The sequence below is a fragment of the Streptopelia decaocto genome (genome assembly GCF_964273445.1).
Source record: "Streptopelia decaocto genome assembly, chromosome: 1".
NCBI classification, from domain to species: domain Eukaryota; kingdom Metazoa; phylum Chordata; class Aves; order Columbiformes; family Columbidae; genus Streptopelia; species Streptopelia decaocto.
The window spans coordinates 202,080,669-202,093,937 of NC_138663.1; positions in this window are offsets into that span (position 1 = coordinate 202,080,669).

Consider the following 13,269-nt stretch of genomic DNA (forward strand, 5'->3'; position numbering starts at 1 on the left):
TGACATATATTTAAACAATTAGTTTTTGCTTTTGTTTTTGTGTTTGTTTTTTTGTTTTTTGAAGATGAGATATCAAGTTTCCTATTCACACTTCCGTATGAATTAGTTGCACAGAAGTGTGCTGAACTGTGTCTCACTTTACCATGCATCTGTATTTTACTATTTCATTGGATCCCTCCAATTGATGTCATGCAAACTGCTAAAAGGCTTTGTGATATAATGACCATGCATTTCTAAGAATTGTCTGATTGCACTTTTTTAGGATAGGATCTAGTGATCATCAGATAAAATTTTACGTGAGTGGAAGGCAAGATTCATTTCTCCTAAGTTAATGACCAAAGGGGAATAAATCGGCTCCTGAAGGTAGTTAACTTCTTTTTGTTGTGTTACCACTTCCCCAGGCCACTGCAGCACTTTGCATTGGTAGGATTTAATCCTGAATAATGCATCTGGCTTTTTGCCTGACCTGTGCAGATGGCTGTTGAAGGCCAGAAAAAAGGTTTTGTTAATATTAATGTTTCCATACCCTCCCTTAGCCAAGGCTATTGCACACAATGACACATCTCTCACCCAGCATCTTTGTTATTTCAGACTGGGCATCAAAAAAGGCAAGTCAGTTGCTGCTTGCTATAGTCTGTCACTGAACGAATAGACATTGCCACATTGCTAAATAAATATGGCACTTTGACACTATCAGTGGCAAAATGGAGATATCTCAAGGCCCGTAGGAGTTTCAGGAAATCACAGTGCTAATTAAAATAGAAAGGCCATTTATTACAAGGACAGTTGGCCAGGGTGCCAGGTTCTAGGGAAAAAAAATCCCTCTATTTCACTACCTCTTCTGCCTCTCTGATTTCACTATCTATTAACTACAAGGTCGAGATGAGCTGGAGGAGGCCAGGGTTGAGTATAACAGAGTGAGCATTTCAGCCTGAGACCATGTCTAGACCTACTAGCTATTTATGTGGGTCTGAGATTCAGCAAGAAATAAGAGCTGTCTAGCATTCAGAGAGTTTTAGGATTTTGACAGCTGCCTTAGGTGGATTAATGACAACTGGACTTCAGTAAGGGCAAGTTGTTTAATTTGGGCAGAGTCAAGAGGGTTCTGCAGATTAGCAAAATAGGCAGTTTAAACAGCTATAGACTTTCATTAGCCTAAATCTGGATGAACAGCAGATTCTGATGTTGACTGAGGGCTGAGGACAGGCAGGATGAATCACGGATTGATACTTAATCATTTAAAACCTCCAGATGGCTAATTTATGGTAGGTGAATTCAGGCTTTAGAGGGTAATCACATCACTTTATTTCAGGTATAAAAATTAGGTGCCAAAATTAGAAAGCTGGTCTTTCTATATTCCTTCTGTAGCCAACAGGGAGACACTGGTGTTATAGAAGATGAATCAAAATTAAATTCATACGATGAACTCCAGTGAAGCATGCTGCTCTCTGCTGACTTGAGATGACATGTTGGTAATTACTCCTCTGTCTAAGTTGATTTGATGCCTATAGACTGTATGAAATCACTCTTTCCTCAAACTGCAAACTTCCATATGTATGAATAAAGCCTCAGGATCAAGATTCTAGAAGGCCATAAAAGAGTCAGTTTCTTCAGAGTTCGGACTGAACATGCATGTTTGCAATGTGTAATCCAGCAGAAATCCCTATTTTTTAATTTTGGGATACAGTAGACACAGGGAAACTTTTGCTTGGTAAGCTCCGGCAAGATTTCCAGAACAGGAAATAGTTAAAAAAAGATCAAGCAAAATGCATCAGTTCATGGGTACAATGCAAATGCTTTTCTGTCAGGTGCACAGGCTAAGGCTGCCTACAGGCAGTTTTAATTGACATGCATAGCATTCATGAAATAGATAAACCACGCAAATACTGACTTGCCAGTATGAAAAAGGGTAATATTAACGTAAGGATGACCTTCATCCATTTTTTTTATGATTTATATTGGAGGAAATGCTGATTAAAAAAATCTTATGTGCCCATGTACCTATTCAACATCCTGCATGTATTTTACTGAAGGAAATTTATGGTTTTTATAGCCCATGAAAGGAAAATAAAAATCCTTGGGTTTAGGGTATGAGAGTATCAAGGGAGTATAGGATTGTGTTACATAAAGCACAAATCTTTCAATAAGACTTTCACCTACACTGCCAAAAATACAAATGGTAATAACGATTGATTCACACCTTTCATTTGAGCTTTTGGGGACTGAAACTGATTTCCTTCATCCTATGCTGAAGAAGTTTAATGTGTGACCTTTCTCCTCTAAGTGTCTCCAGCAGCATAAAGGCCTGAAGCAGATGCTAATGCAACATTTAGATTTTCTCTGAAATCAACATAAGGATGTTCATGTTGGACTAGTGCCTATCCCCTGTCAGAGACTGAACTAGGTATTATATACTGCCAGTGTGGTAGGCATATCTGATAAATAGTATGTGCAACTGTCAGTGGCATTAGAAGAATGAAGAGGTAGGACTCCATCCTGTGACCTCTGAGCATATGTTAAGCTGAAGTAGGGTTTTCATCATTAGTTTATTGGCGTGTTTTTTTATTTATTTGTTTACTCTGGGTTCAATTTCTTCTTGCAAACATGCCAAAATATTTAAGGTATAAGAGATCAGTTATTGGAAGGGTGAATGAGGTTTGACTACTTCCTTGATGAATTAAATATTTAATTGAAGACATACAAAGACATAGTGTGAATCTGATATGAAATTTCCACTTCACAGTATGACCACAGGCTTGAGGTGATGATGCAGTACTTGTGAAGTTGTTTTGAAGACTTCACACAGTAAATGTATCAAAGTTCTGAAGATACACTATTTTCTGATTATGTCAGTATTTTATTTGAATAATCATGGTCTTTCTACATAGTTTATAATAACAAAAACAAAAACAACAGCAATCCTGATAGCTAACGCGACTAATGGCTTATATTTCCAGTTTTGTCCTTAGCTGTAGCCACATTGCCAGGATGGATACTGTAATCATTCATTTGGCTTTCACCTCAAAGCAAAGGCACACATCTGCAAAACTCAGTTTGTGTCCAGACCATACTAAAGAGGTTCAGCAGTGAATGTTGGTTTACTGACATGTAATGCTAAGTGATGTCGTTAGGAAAACAGGTACGTTTTAAGAAGAGTAATAACAAACTCAAAATAGGTAAGTATCTTGGGATAAAAGTAATTCACTATACATTGGCCACACCACTTTGATGATATTTCTTACTGAAAAGTATCTATAACAAAATTATTCATTTGGGATGCATGGCTACTTCTTAGGCACTGATCTTCAAACTTTCACCTTCAAGCTACCATAATGTCACGCAACTGAAGTCACAATCCATTTCTTCAGCCTTCTAAGGTGCAGTCATTAGCATTCTCACAGTACATATAATTGTATTTTTCTATTTATAAAGCTGCAGCAATGGAAGGTGACAGGTTGTGCTGGTTAAATGGAACCCTGCAGTGCTGTTTCCTGATAACAAAGAAGATTATGTACGGCACCTGCACAACCCTGGGATTATGAAAGGCTAGGATAAGAAAAGACAAAGAAAACCTTGGGGAAAAGAGGGCAATCTATATTTAGTCAGTTTGTGACAAGAGTAACAGACTCTGCTGGGAAAGAGCAGAATAGGACCTCAGGCCAACTTACTCTTTCTAGCTAATTTTATGTAGCATGTCACAGTCTGATAACCTTGGTATGAGAACAAGCCCAGAGGTGAAGCTTTTCCTTCAGATTCATTGAAGTCTTTGTGCTAATTAAGCTATATGTAAACAACTCCACTGCATCATAGCTCAGGTTTCCTTCCTCACCATTTTGCCTTCCTCTGATGACATGAAACACTACCGATAGCCCTTGTATCCTGGCTGCCCTGTCCTGCATGCTGTGTCAGATCTTAGTTCTCCTTGTTCTCTTTGAGCCTCTCACTAGATTTCATCACTTTTTTTCCCCTATGATATCACTGACTCCATCCCAACCCACCTGCATGAGTCACACATGTTCATCTCTCCAATACTGTCCTAGAGACTTGTCTAAACCACTACACTAATATCATCTTCTAAGTGTCCTACTTCAACAGCTTCTAAAATTTCTTCCTCTCTCTCTCTGTCTCCTGCTGCATCAGCTGCGAATTCTTCATTTCCTCCTTGAGGTCATACATAATCTGTTGCTGCAGATGTTTTTTACTTCTCTTTCAGTAGTATCTTCTATAAACCCAGAGCTACATTTTTTTCTTGGCCTTAGCTTTGAAAGGACTTCTGCCATGCAACAGTGTATGCGTATTTATGTCCATACATGAGCTCAGTCCCTGTAATCATTAAGAAGACTTCAATTGCAATTTAATTTTCAGTGTTCAAAATAAAATTTTCATAAACAGTAATGAAAAAGACTCAAGAACATAATATTTGCATTATTTCCATACTACTATTGTGTAGCAAATAATGTATACCACGCCTCTTCACCTTCTTTGTTAAAAATACAGAAAGATTTCTGCCTTCTGCTTGTTTTGTAAGTCCTTCAGTGTCAACAATCTCTTGCATTCTGAAACACGTTAACAAAAAAGAAGTATTTTATAACACCCAGAAGGAGTCCATGATTTCTTGTCCTGTGTCTAGAGGAGAGTGAATGGTATTCAGCCTTTCCAAAACTTTCTTATAAGGAATTTCCTCAACCATGGTTTCTAAGTTAGGAATACTCAGGTACCTCTTCACACCTATTTCTAGTGTTTTCAATTAAGTACCTGTCTTCCTAAACAGCCTTTTTAGATGTGCCTTCTGAAACATGAAGCCTGGGATTTATCACATTTCATTTGTGTGTCTGATGGATGATGAATCTGGGAGAGTGTTTGCTCCATGCTCACTATATAGTGAGCTGTGCAAGATGTGTACATGTTAGACAAAACATATTAGATGCATGCACTCAGAAAATAGCTCAAGATTTAGGAAGAAGGATTCACCTTCTGAAGGTACCACACTCTTGCCACTGTCTATAGTGATGTTTATAATGTCTTACCAATGTCTATAATGTCTATAATCTTATGGCTTGTTTAGGTACTTAAAGTTTGTGTGATGAATCTAAGTCTTTTCTGTTTCTAAAGAGTCATATAAGCAGCATATATAGGTTGACTGGTTTGAATATTTATGTGCTCTTTGTTGGAGTTGATCCATCGTGATTATGTAAATTATAATCTAATGAAAAGTCTCATTCAGGATGGTCGTCATACTTTCCTATTACAACCAGACAGAGAATGATTTGAGAATAGGGCAGAAATAAGTGAAAGTGACAGTGTGGTAGCAAAAAGTAAACCAATCTTTTTCAAGTACCCGGGTAGGAACTCTGGAATAGGACACAGAGAGACAAAATTTCCCAAAGAGTCAAGCTTTTTTAAATAGTTTATCTAGGCATGGCAATATAAATCTAAGCAGAAACTTTCAGATCCTTTTAATAACATGGGTCAGATTAATAATATCACATATTTATGGCAGATCTACTAAAAATGTATCTTCTAACTCAACTTCTCTTATTAATTCTCTTCACTGAGTGGCATTTCTTAAAACTACTATGCCTTTTTTGGATCCATATGTAACCTTCTCTAAAAGAAAAAAGCTAAGCTACCGACAATTTTTGAATGTTTTTCCCAGTTGGAAATTGCTATTTTATTTTTTTTTTTCTTCCTGGTGAAAAGATATTGCATTCTAATCTCCTGCTATACATTAGATATATGTCTATATTTTTAAGCAGATAATATATTGCAATCAAAAGAACTAAACTCCTTTTCTAGCTAAGAGATATACACTGGAGAGAGCTTTCCAAAAATCAAATCAACTTTATGAAGTACTATAGAGATTATGTCCTTGTACTCCTCTAAGAGAAGAAATAAGAAATCAATTTTCTTCACAGTACTTATTTTTCAAAATAACAGTTCTGAAGCAAACTGGTAGTTTATGTGCAGAACCAAATAATTCTTTCCATGTCAAGCAGAGAAATTTTGTCAGAGTCACTTTGCTGCTAATATGCATGTCATGCTGTGAAATACAAGCTGGTGCAAAGTATGACATACGTAAACTAGTTCTAATTCATAAGGATTGATTTTTTTTCCCCAAAAAAAAGAAATGTTCTGTCTTTGGAGTGGTTTTGAACTGTCCAGGGAAGACAGTATCCTCCAGTAAGGCGTCCCCTTGGGTAGTTTGAGAGTTCTCAGCAGAGGTCATCAATGATACCGACATTACTGCCCATGTCTCAGTAGACTCCTAATTCTTCCCATCAGGTTTGAGATATTCCCATCTGTGTCAAGTGCCACCTAAATGTATTGAGCACCAAAGGTAAAATATAATTTGCTGTACAGACATGGTATTTCTCCTTCCCAGAGTTTAATTTCTGAAATTATTTCCTTGTGTATGAAAGTGTCACTAAAGCAACTACAGAACACAGAGTGGAAAGGCCTTATCGTGTCAAGCACTCTACATACACAGGCGGTTGAACATGTATGGACACTCACATACACACACAGATGTACTCTAGCTAAATTATAATGTATGCAATGTTAACAAAAGAAAGCAATTGGATTGGAAACTTTTTTTTTTTTTTTTAATCATAGAGGTAGCAATTTCCTTGAGCACAGGGAAGAATGGTGAAGATCAAGTCACCCTAAGTGACATAGTTAAGTAGCACAGAGGCAAGGAGGTCAACACAGAATGATATCAATTCAGAGCCAACAAAAATTGCTATAATTCCTCAGCAAGTTGTGTAATTGGAATCATGTACATTGACAGTTTTAACATTTTTCTTCATGCTCTGGAGAAAGAAAAAAATTGCCGTGGTTCTTTATTTGTCCCAAGTGCCTGCTATTGCAGGTACTAAATTCCAGAAATGGTCACTGATGCACATGAAGTCACTAGCACAGGTGACACAGCCACTTTGTCCAGTGGTAGCTATAGTTAGGAGTCTTGACAAAGACACAGATTTACTGTGGATATTGCCTGTTACAACCCACATAAGTCATTGTATCTGACACGGGAACAATTGTGCAGCTGCTCAGTCCTATTCTTTTTTAGATGGAGACTGAGTCTACCCCTGTAACTGCAAATACAGGACTTGGGTACCCTAGCAAATTAATTCATTCAGAATTTTTACATGGTTTGAAGGGAATGCCAAGGGGAGCTGCTTGGCTTTTAGGAGCTTTAAGGTCTGTCATAGACCCTATCAGAAGTTGAAAAGACTCCTCACAAGTGGGAGCTAGCATCAGCATTAATAGAATAATATTGGTTGCTTGACTTACCAGCAATGGGTCTGAGGACAAGTTCATAGTATACTTGAAGGATGAATGATTGTTCATAAAAAATGCAACAGCAGCAAAAAATATGTGTTTGACCAGAGAGGGCAAGAGTAAAGATCAAGAACAGAGAAGACCTGGAAAGCATATCCCCACGTCAGTCATAGAAGCACACTTAGCTGAAACTCTCTCTTGTCGTAGTAAGGTACTTCATGAAATATTGTATAAGAAGAACTAGAGATTGACCTCATTGTAGTCTACATTTTCCTCACTAGAAGAAGAGGAGGGGCAGGCACTGATCTCTTCTCTCTGGTGACCAATGATAGAACCAAAGAGAATGTCAGGAAGATGTGCCAGGGGAGGTTTAGGTTGGACATCAGGAAAAGGTTCTTCCCCAAGAGGGTGCTGGAGCACTGGAACAGGCTCCCGAGAGATGTGTCATGGCCCCAAGCCCAACAGTGTTCAACAAGAGACTGGACAACACCCTCAGACTCCTGGTGTGAACTGTGGGGTTGTCCTGTGCAGGGACAGGAGTTGGACTCGATGATCTTTATTGGTCCCTTGCAACTCAGGACATTCTAACATTGTATGATTCTATTATTTAAGATTTAAGCCAGATGAAGAAGTCTGGCTTAAAATTTATTTGGTGCTCCAAGTCTGAAGCATGTCTAATAAACTACATGACCATTTAGTGTCTATGCCAGTGGTAACTGAGGGAATAGATAAAAGTCATAAACAAATTGATACCAGACTAACTAGAATGACACGGATCTTATGAAAGCTCTGGTAGTGGTGGAAAGACTTTTGTAGCAACTCTGGTCCTCCCCCTTCCCTTCTCCATCTGACAAGGAATATCTTCTGATTTGAGGGCCAATGTGTAGGGAGCACAAAACTAGCATATGCATGAAGTTACAAGGTGTGTTGACCACGGAAATTTCACCACCCCTTGTTGAGACAGAGTCATGCAAAGCTGTTCTAATATGATAATGAATCATTTCTAGTGTGCTTAAATGCACGCAGCTACAGAAACAAGGAGGCCTTGCTGAAAAGCCTTCATGTTAGTTGCTCTAAAACTGTAGTTTACAAGTCAACAGAATCACAAGATCCTACTGCACCGAAATAGAGAATAGTAGCTTATAACCCAGTGAATACAGGAAAGAAGATGTGTAATTAGATATAATTGGTCTTTCCATGTATAGTTTCTAGGATCGTGTCATCAAAGCTTTAATCTTTTCTCTTTATTTTCCTACCACCACTCTTCTCTTTAATCTCATTTCCTTTATGGATTAGGTAGCATTTAAATAACATTTAAAGCCTACAGCTGTTATTGTATTAAGATTGAATGAATATTTCTGCAGAAGTAGAACAAGACTCCTGTGCTTCTTTTGTAAGGAAAGTTCATCATTTCTCTCTGGTTAGTCAAAATCTTGCAGCTTTGTCCTCACCTTTAGAGACCTACAGTAGTAGGTGTTATGTGACTGATGGCTGGCCAAAAAGGGAGTACAACTGTGGCTCAAGACTGAGACCATTAGAGTTGTGTCAGAAATCCATACAGGGAGAGCCTTGTCTTGCTATAAATCTCAATAGACTCTGGAAACAAGTGTGTAAACACCTGTTTCAAGCACTGCTTGTGGAGCTACTTGTTTAAAAACGGGAAATCAATCTTGTTCTATGAGAAGACCATCATTATGCAAGTTGTCTCAGGGAGCTTAAAATAAACAAGTTTCTTCTTTCAGGAGAAATGCACATGAGTGAACTGTCAAATATTACTTAGTAAGAGGATTATATGGGATTTGATTTTACTTAAGACCATTTTATAAAGAACAGTCTCTTCATTTTTAGCAAGCCCCTTGCTTTTATGGTACTGGTTTGGAGTTGGTATTAGTCTTAATTGACATAGGTTTAATTATTTCACTTGAATCCTTTGTCATAACACTCCATATATCATATAATTTTATATAAACAGAAGGCTCCGTGCATACTATAATCCATGTACTGAAATGGAAGGCAGGGAAATAAAGACAGAAACCTGGTTCGTGGCCTTAGACCCATGAAATAAATAGGCTGAAATGAAAGATTAAGCAGCAGCAGACTTATATGATTGAGGCGCCTTATTTGTTCTCTATTTAATTCTTTTTCTATTGATTTTCAAAATATATCAATACGTTATCCACAGAACAGACACTTGAAAAATCAATCAGTTGCAAGAAGATGGGTGAATTTAGTACTAAAGAAAAAAAAAGAAAAATGAGTAAAATTGTGAACCACAGTAACAGAAAAATAAGGGAAATCAGGGGGGAAAACAGCTTAAATCATGTAATTCATCTCATGAGGTGGGCTGTGTGTTATAGGCATTACCAAAGATCCTCAGTTTTGATCAAATATTACATCAAACAGTTGCGGAATCTGATCTTGGAAAAAGTGTACATGTTGGAGTTTTCTCAGGGTGTTTTAGGACAAGACAACCACAATTTTTTAATACATTACTTAGCTCCTGCATTTTGGATCAATTAAGTTTACATCTGTCTGATGGATAAGAGGTAGATACAGAAGGAGATGCAATATAGTCTGGAATGCACTCAAGAGGGAAGCTGAATGGGTCTGAGGTAAGAATTAATTTGCCCCTGGGAAAATGCTTCTTGGCTTCAGGGAGGGAGCATCCAGAAAAGACTCAAATGGTCATTACCTACTCCCTTCCGTGTCAGTACAAGCACCTGTTATACATTCCATGGGGATAGAGGGAGGAGCAAAGAAAAGAAGAAAACCATCTGCTCGTAAAATCTGTTTGCTGGCCCAAATAACACTGAGGTGTCTGCTCAGCTGATCACGGAAGTAGCTCATGTATATTTCCCAACAGCAGCTATTTACCTGAGAATCAACAACACAGTCATGTAAAAAAAGAAGTTGTAAGAAATTAATAAGAAGAAAGAATTCCAGATTAATTTTGTAGCATCGTGTTTTGCCTGTCTGCTTTTCGCTTGCCTGAACTTCAAAGAATTTCAAGCAGCATTAGCACAAATTCATCCCTGTTACTCAGCAATTTCATCCTTCATACACGCCTTTGAAAATACGCTCCTCAGTTCCAAAGGAATAGATGTTATGCAAATTAAAACAGTGTAATTCCTCTGGAATTGCCAGATATGTTCAGTTTAAACCACTGGGAGCTCTATGGAGACGGAAGGGATAAAACTCTGAGCCCTTTGATCCCAGGAGCATTACCTCTCTGTGTCTGAGCTAAAGAAGACCATGTGCAGTGCAAACCAGCCCCATGGCCCTGTCTACCAGGGTCCTTCTAGTAGAGAGCAGAGGCTGTGCAAGCCATACATTACAAGAACTTGCAGGCTGTGTGAGGTGTGGAAATGAGCTGTAAGGGCAGACTAGGTGTATTGGAGGCTGAGAAAAAGGCAGAGGTAAGGCAAGATAATTTACTGTTACACCTCTTACCATGGCATTTAATGAGCCCAGCTTACATCTATGCAGTGTCCATGTAGGGTTCAACTTTCCCACTTCATTTGTCTCCAGCTAATTGTGTCCATGCTGACAGGAGGGGGATGTGTTGATTTCAGGTATGTCTCTCCTCTTCTGGGACTCAGATGTTTAACTCCAGGCTTTAGCCAGACTGTGAGCTGGCCCAGTGCATGATAGATGATTGGGGAGTTAGTCATCAAGAATGAGATCCAGCCTTAAGCTGACACAACATCAAAAATATATTACAGCCTTCAGAAGAAATAAACACTTTTCTATGCAGACAGGCTCTATATAACTCATACTAAAAAGAGTCCAATCATTTTCTCAGTTACTTGATGGATTTTGATGATGCTTGACTTCAGTACTGAGGCATGCCCCAGTGAACAGTTAGCTGTATACTGATTTGGTGTTTGGGAGCAATGCACATCTTGCTGGCACACTAGACACCAAAGAAATATTGACTTAGCCCTTCTATATCTCTGGAAGTCCCATGCCCTTTGGTTGTAAGAAAACTGATCTGCAAAGTATGACTATTTGTGTGCATGGAATTTGGTGCTTCCCAACTAAATGACAGGTGTAGGGAGATGTAGAAAAGACAACCAAGCCACTGACATTCCTGGTGTAATGCTTCGGTCATGATCAAGCTGTTGTTTACAGGCAAGGAGAAAATGTATCATAAGCCAAGAACTTATTGCTAGTATAATTGAAAACTTAACAGTCTAATCAAAGTATTTTTATTAGTGCAGATGTAACTACTAAAGAAAAAGAAAAAATACAGAAAAAAATTCAATAATATGATTATGATTATGATCATAATCATAATAAGTTAAGACTGTTACACACTCTCTTTCCTGGTGTTATGCTCATCTTTCTGCTGTTCCTCTGAGTCTTAACCTTGGTGGTTCCATTCCAGGTGGGGTGTGAGTGTTATGGTTAGTTGTCAGCACCTGGATTCCTTTGCCAGGAGGAATATGATGTTCCTGTTTCATGTTTTGTCTCTTCTTCACACTAGGATCCATTTTGGGTTATTTTTATGTCTGTTAACATACTTTTACATCTAATTATTCCTACATTATTCTGCAATTCCATGTTACATCTGCATTTACTATATATAGTGTGTTTTACATGCATTATACTCTGTTATCCCTAAAGCCTTTTTTGTCCAACTCCAGGGCTACATTTCTTTAACTGACCATTTGTGAGTTGTTTATAACCATGGAGTCCACAGTGCCAGACTGTGCTCCATCTCTTACTATCCCATGCCTGCACTCCTCTATGCTGCATCCTGTGTGTTCACTTTTCAAGACCTCTGCTATCATAGCAGGCTTGTATTTCTCTAAACAACATCATTGTGTAAGAGTCATAAATATCTCATTCTACACAGGATAATTGCTTGTTACTGCTATCTATATAACACTATGGTCATATTTACGAAGATAACAAAAACAAAACAAATTAGCCACAAACAGCTGCCAGTTAAACAAATTGCTGTCACAGCTAAACCAATTAAAACAAAGTGTAAGATGACCAAGCTCAGGCAGAGAAAGCCTGGCAAACCTCACTCCTGAGGCCTTGCAAACTTAGTAAAAAGCGTGTAACCTGTTACTAGCAATAGCAACACTGTATTACAGGACTACAAAGATACACACTGAACATGGTTTTCTCTGCGGAGATCTTAATAGAGGCTATCAAAACCAGAGTTTTGAATACACAGAGCCAAAGGACGTAACCCAAATCATCCCAGTTTCTACTTCTCTCAAGGGTTCTTTTGAGAGAAACCCCTACACCCCCTTTCTATGGATCTCTCCCAGCTTACTGAAGGACTGGATTCTTGTAAGGAAATGTGTCAATGACTCCCATTTGGGACAACTAGGACAAGTTTTTATAGCAGTCTAATATGCACCAAATACCTGAGTTGGAAACAAAACAACAGCATCGTACAGAGATTACAAATCACAGCTTTCAATATGTGAAATTGTAGGACAGCAATATTTTCACTCATAAATGTTCAAGACAATATGTTACACATGGATACCAGCCCATGTGCCTTTGAATTCATGCTGGTAGCTGATGGTATGCATCATATGACTTAATGGTATATTTATCACAAGCAGCATTGTCTAATGAATGAATACTTAATGAGCCTCGATTAAGCTTAGAAGTGCCCTGTTTTAAACCATTGGATCATTACTTTAATAAGATGTTTTCTACTGCAGAGGAGTTAAAGCAAACACAGCAGTTCTTTGAAGCCAGATGATTGCTTAAGGCACAATAAAAGACAGCAGAGTTATTGATTCAAAGAAATAAGAAACCAAATCTAGGTAAGGAAACATACAGAGAAAAAGCAGCTTTGAATTTTATTTTTTTCTTTTTCTTGGTAGCATTTGCCAATTTGTAAACAAGCAATTTGTATTTGCAAGGTAAGACCTTTGACTTTCACTACTAGAGCTGATGCAGATCTGTAAGTCATCAATTGTTCCATTAATCTCTTTTCCCTGGCTTTGTATTATATTA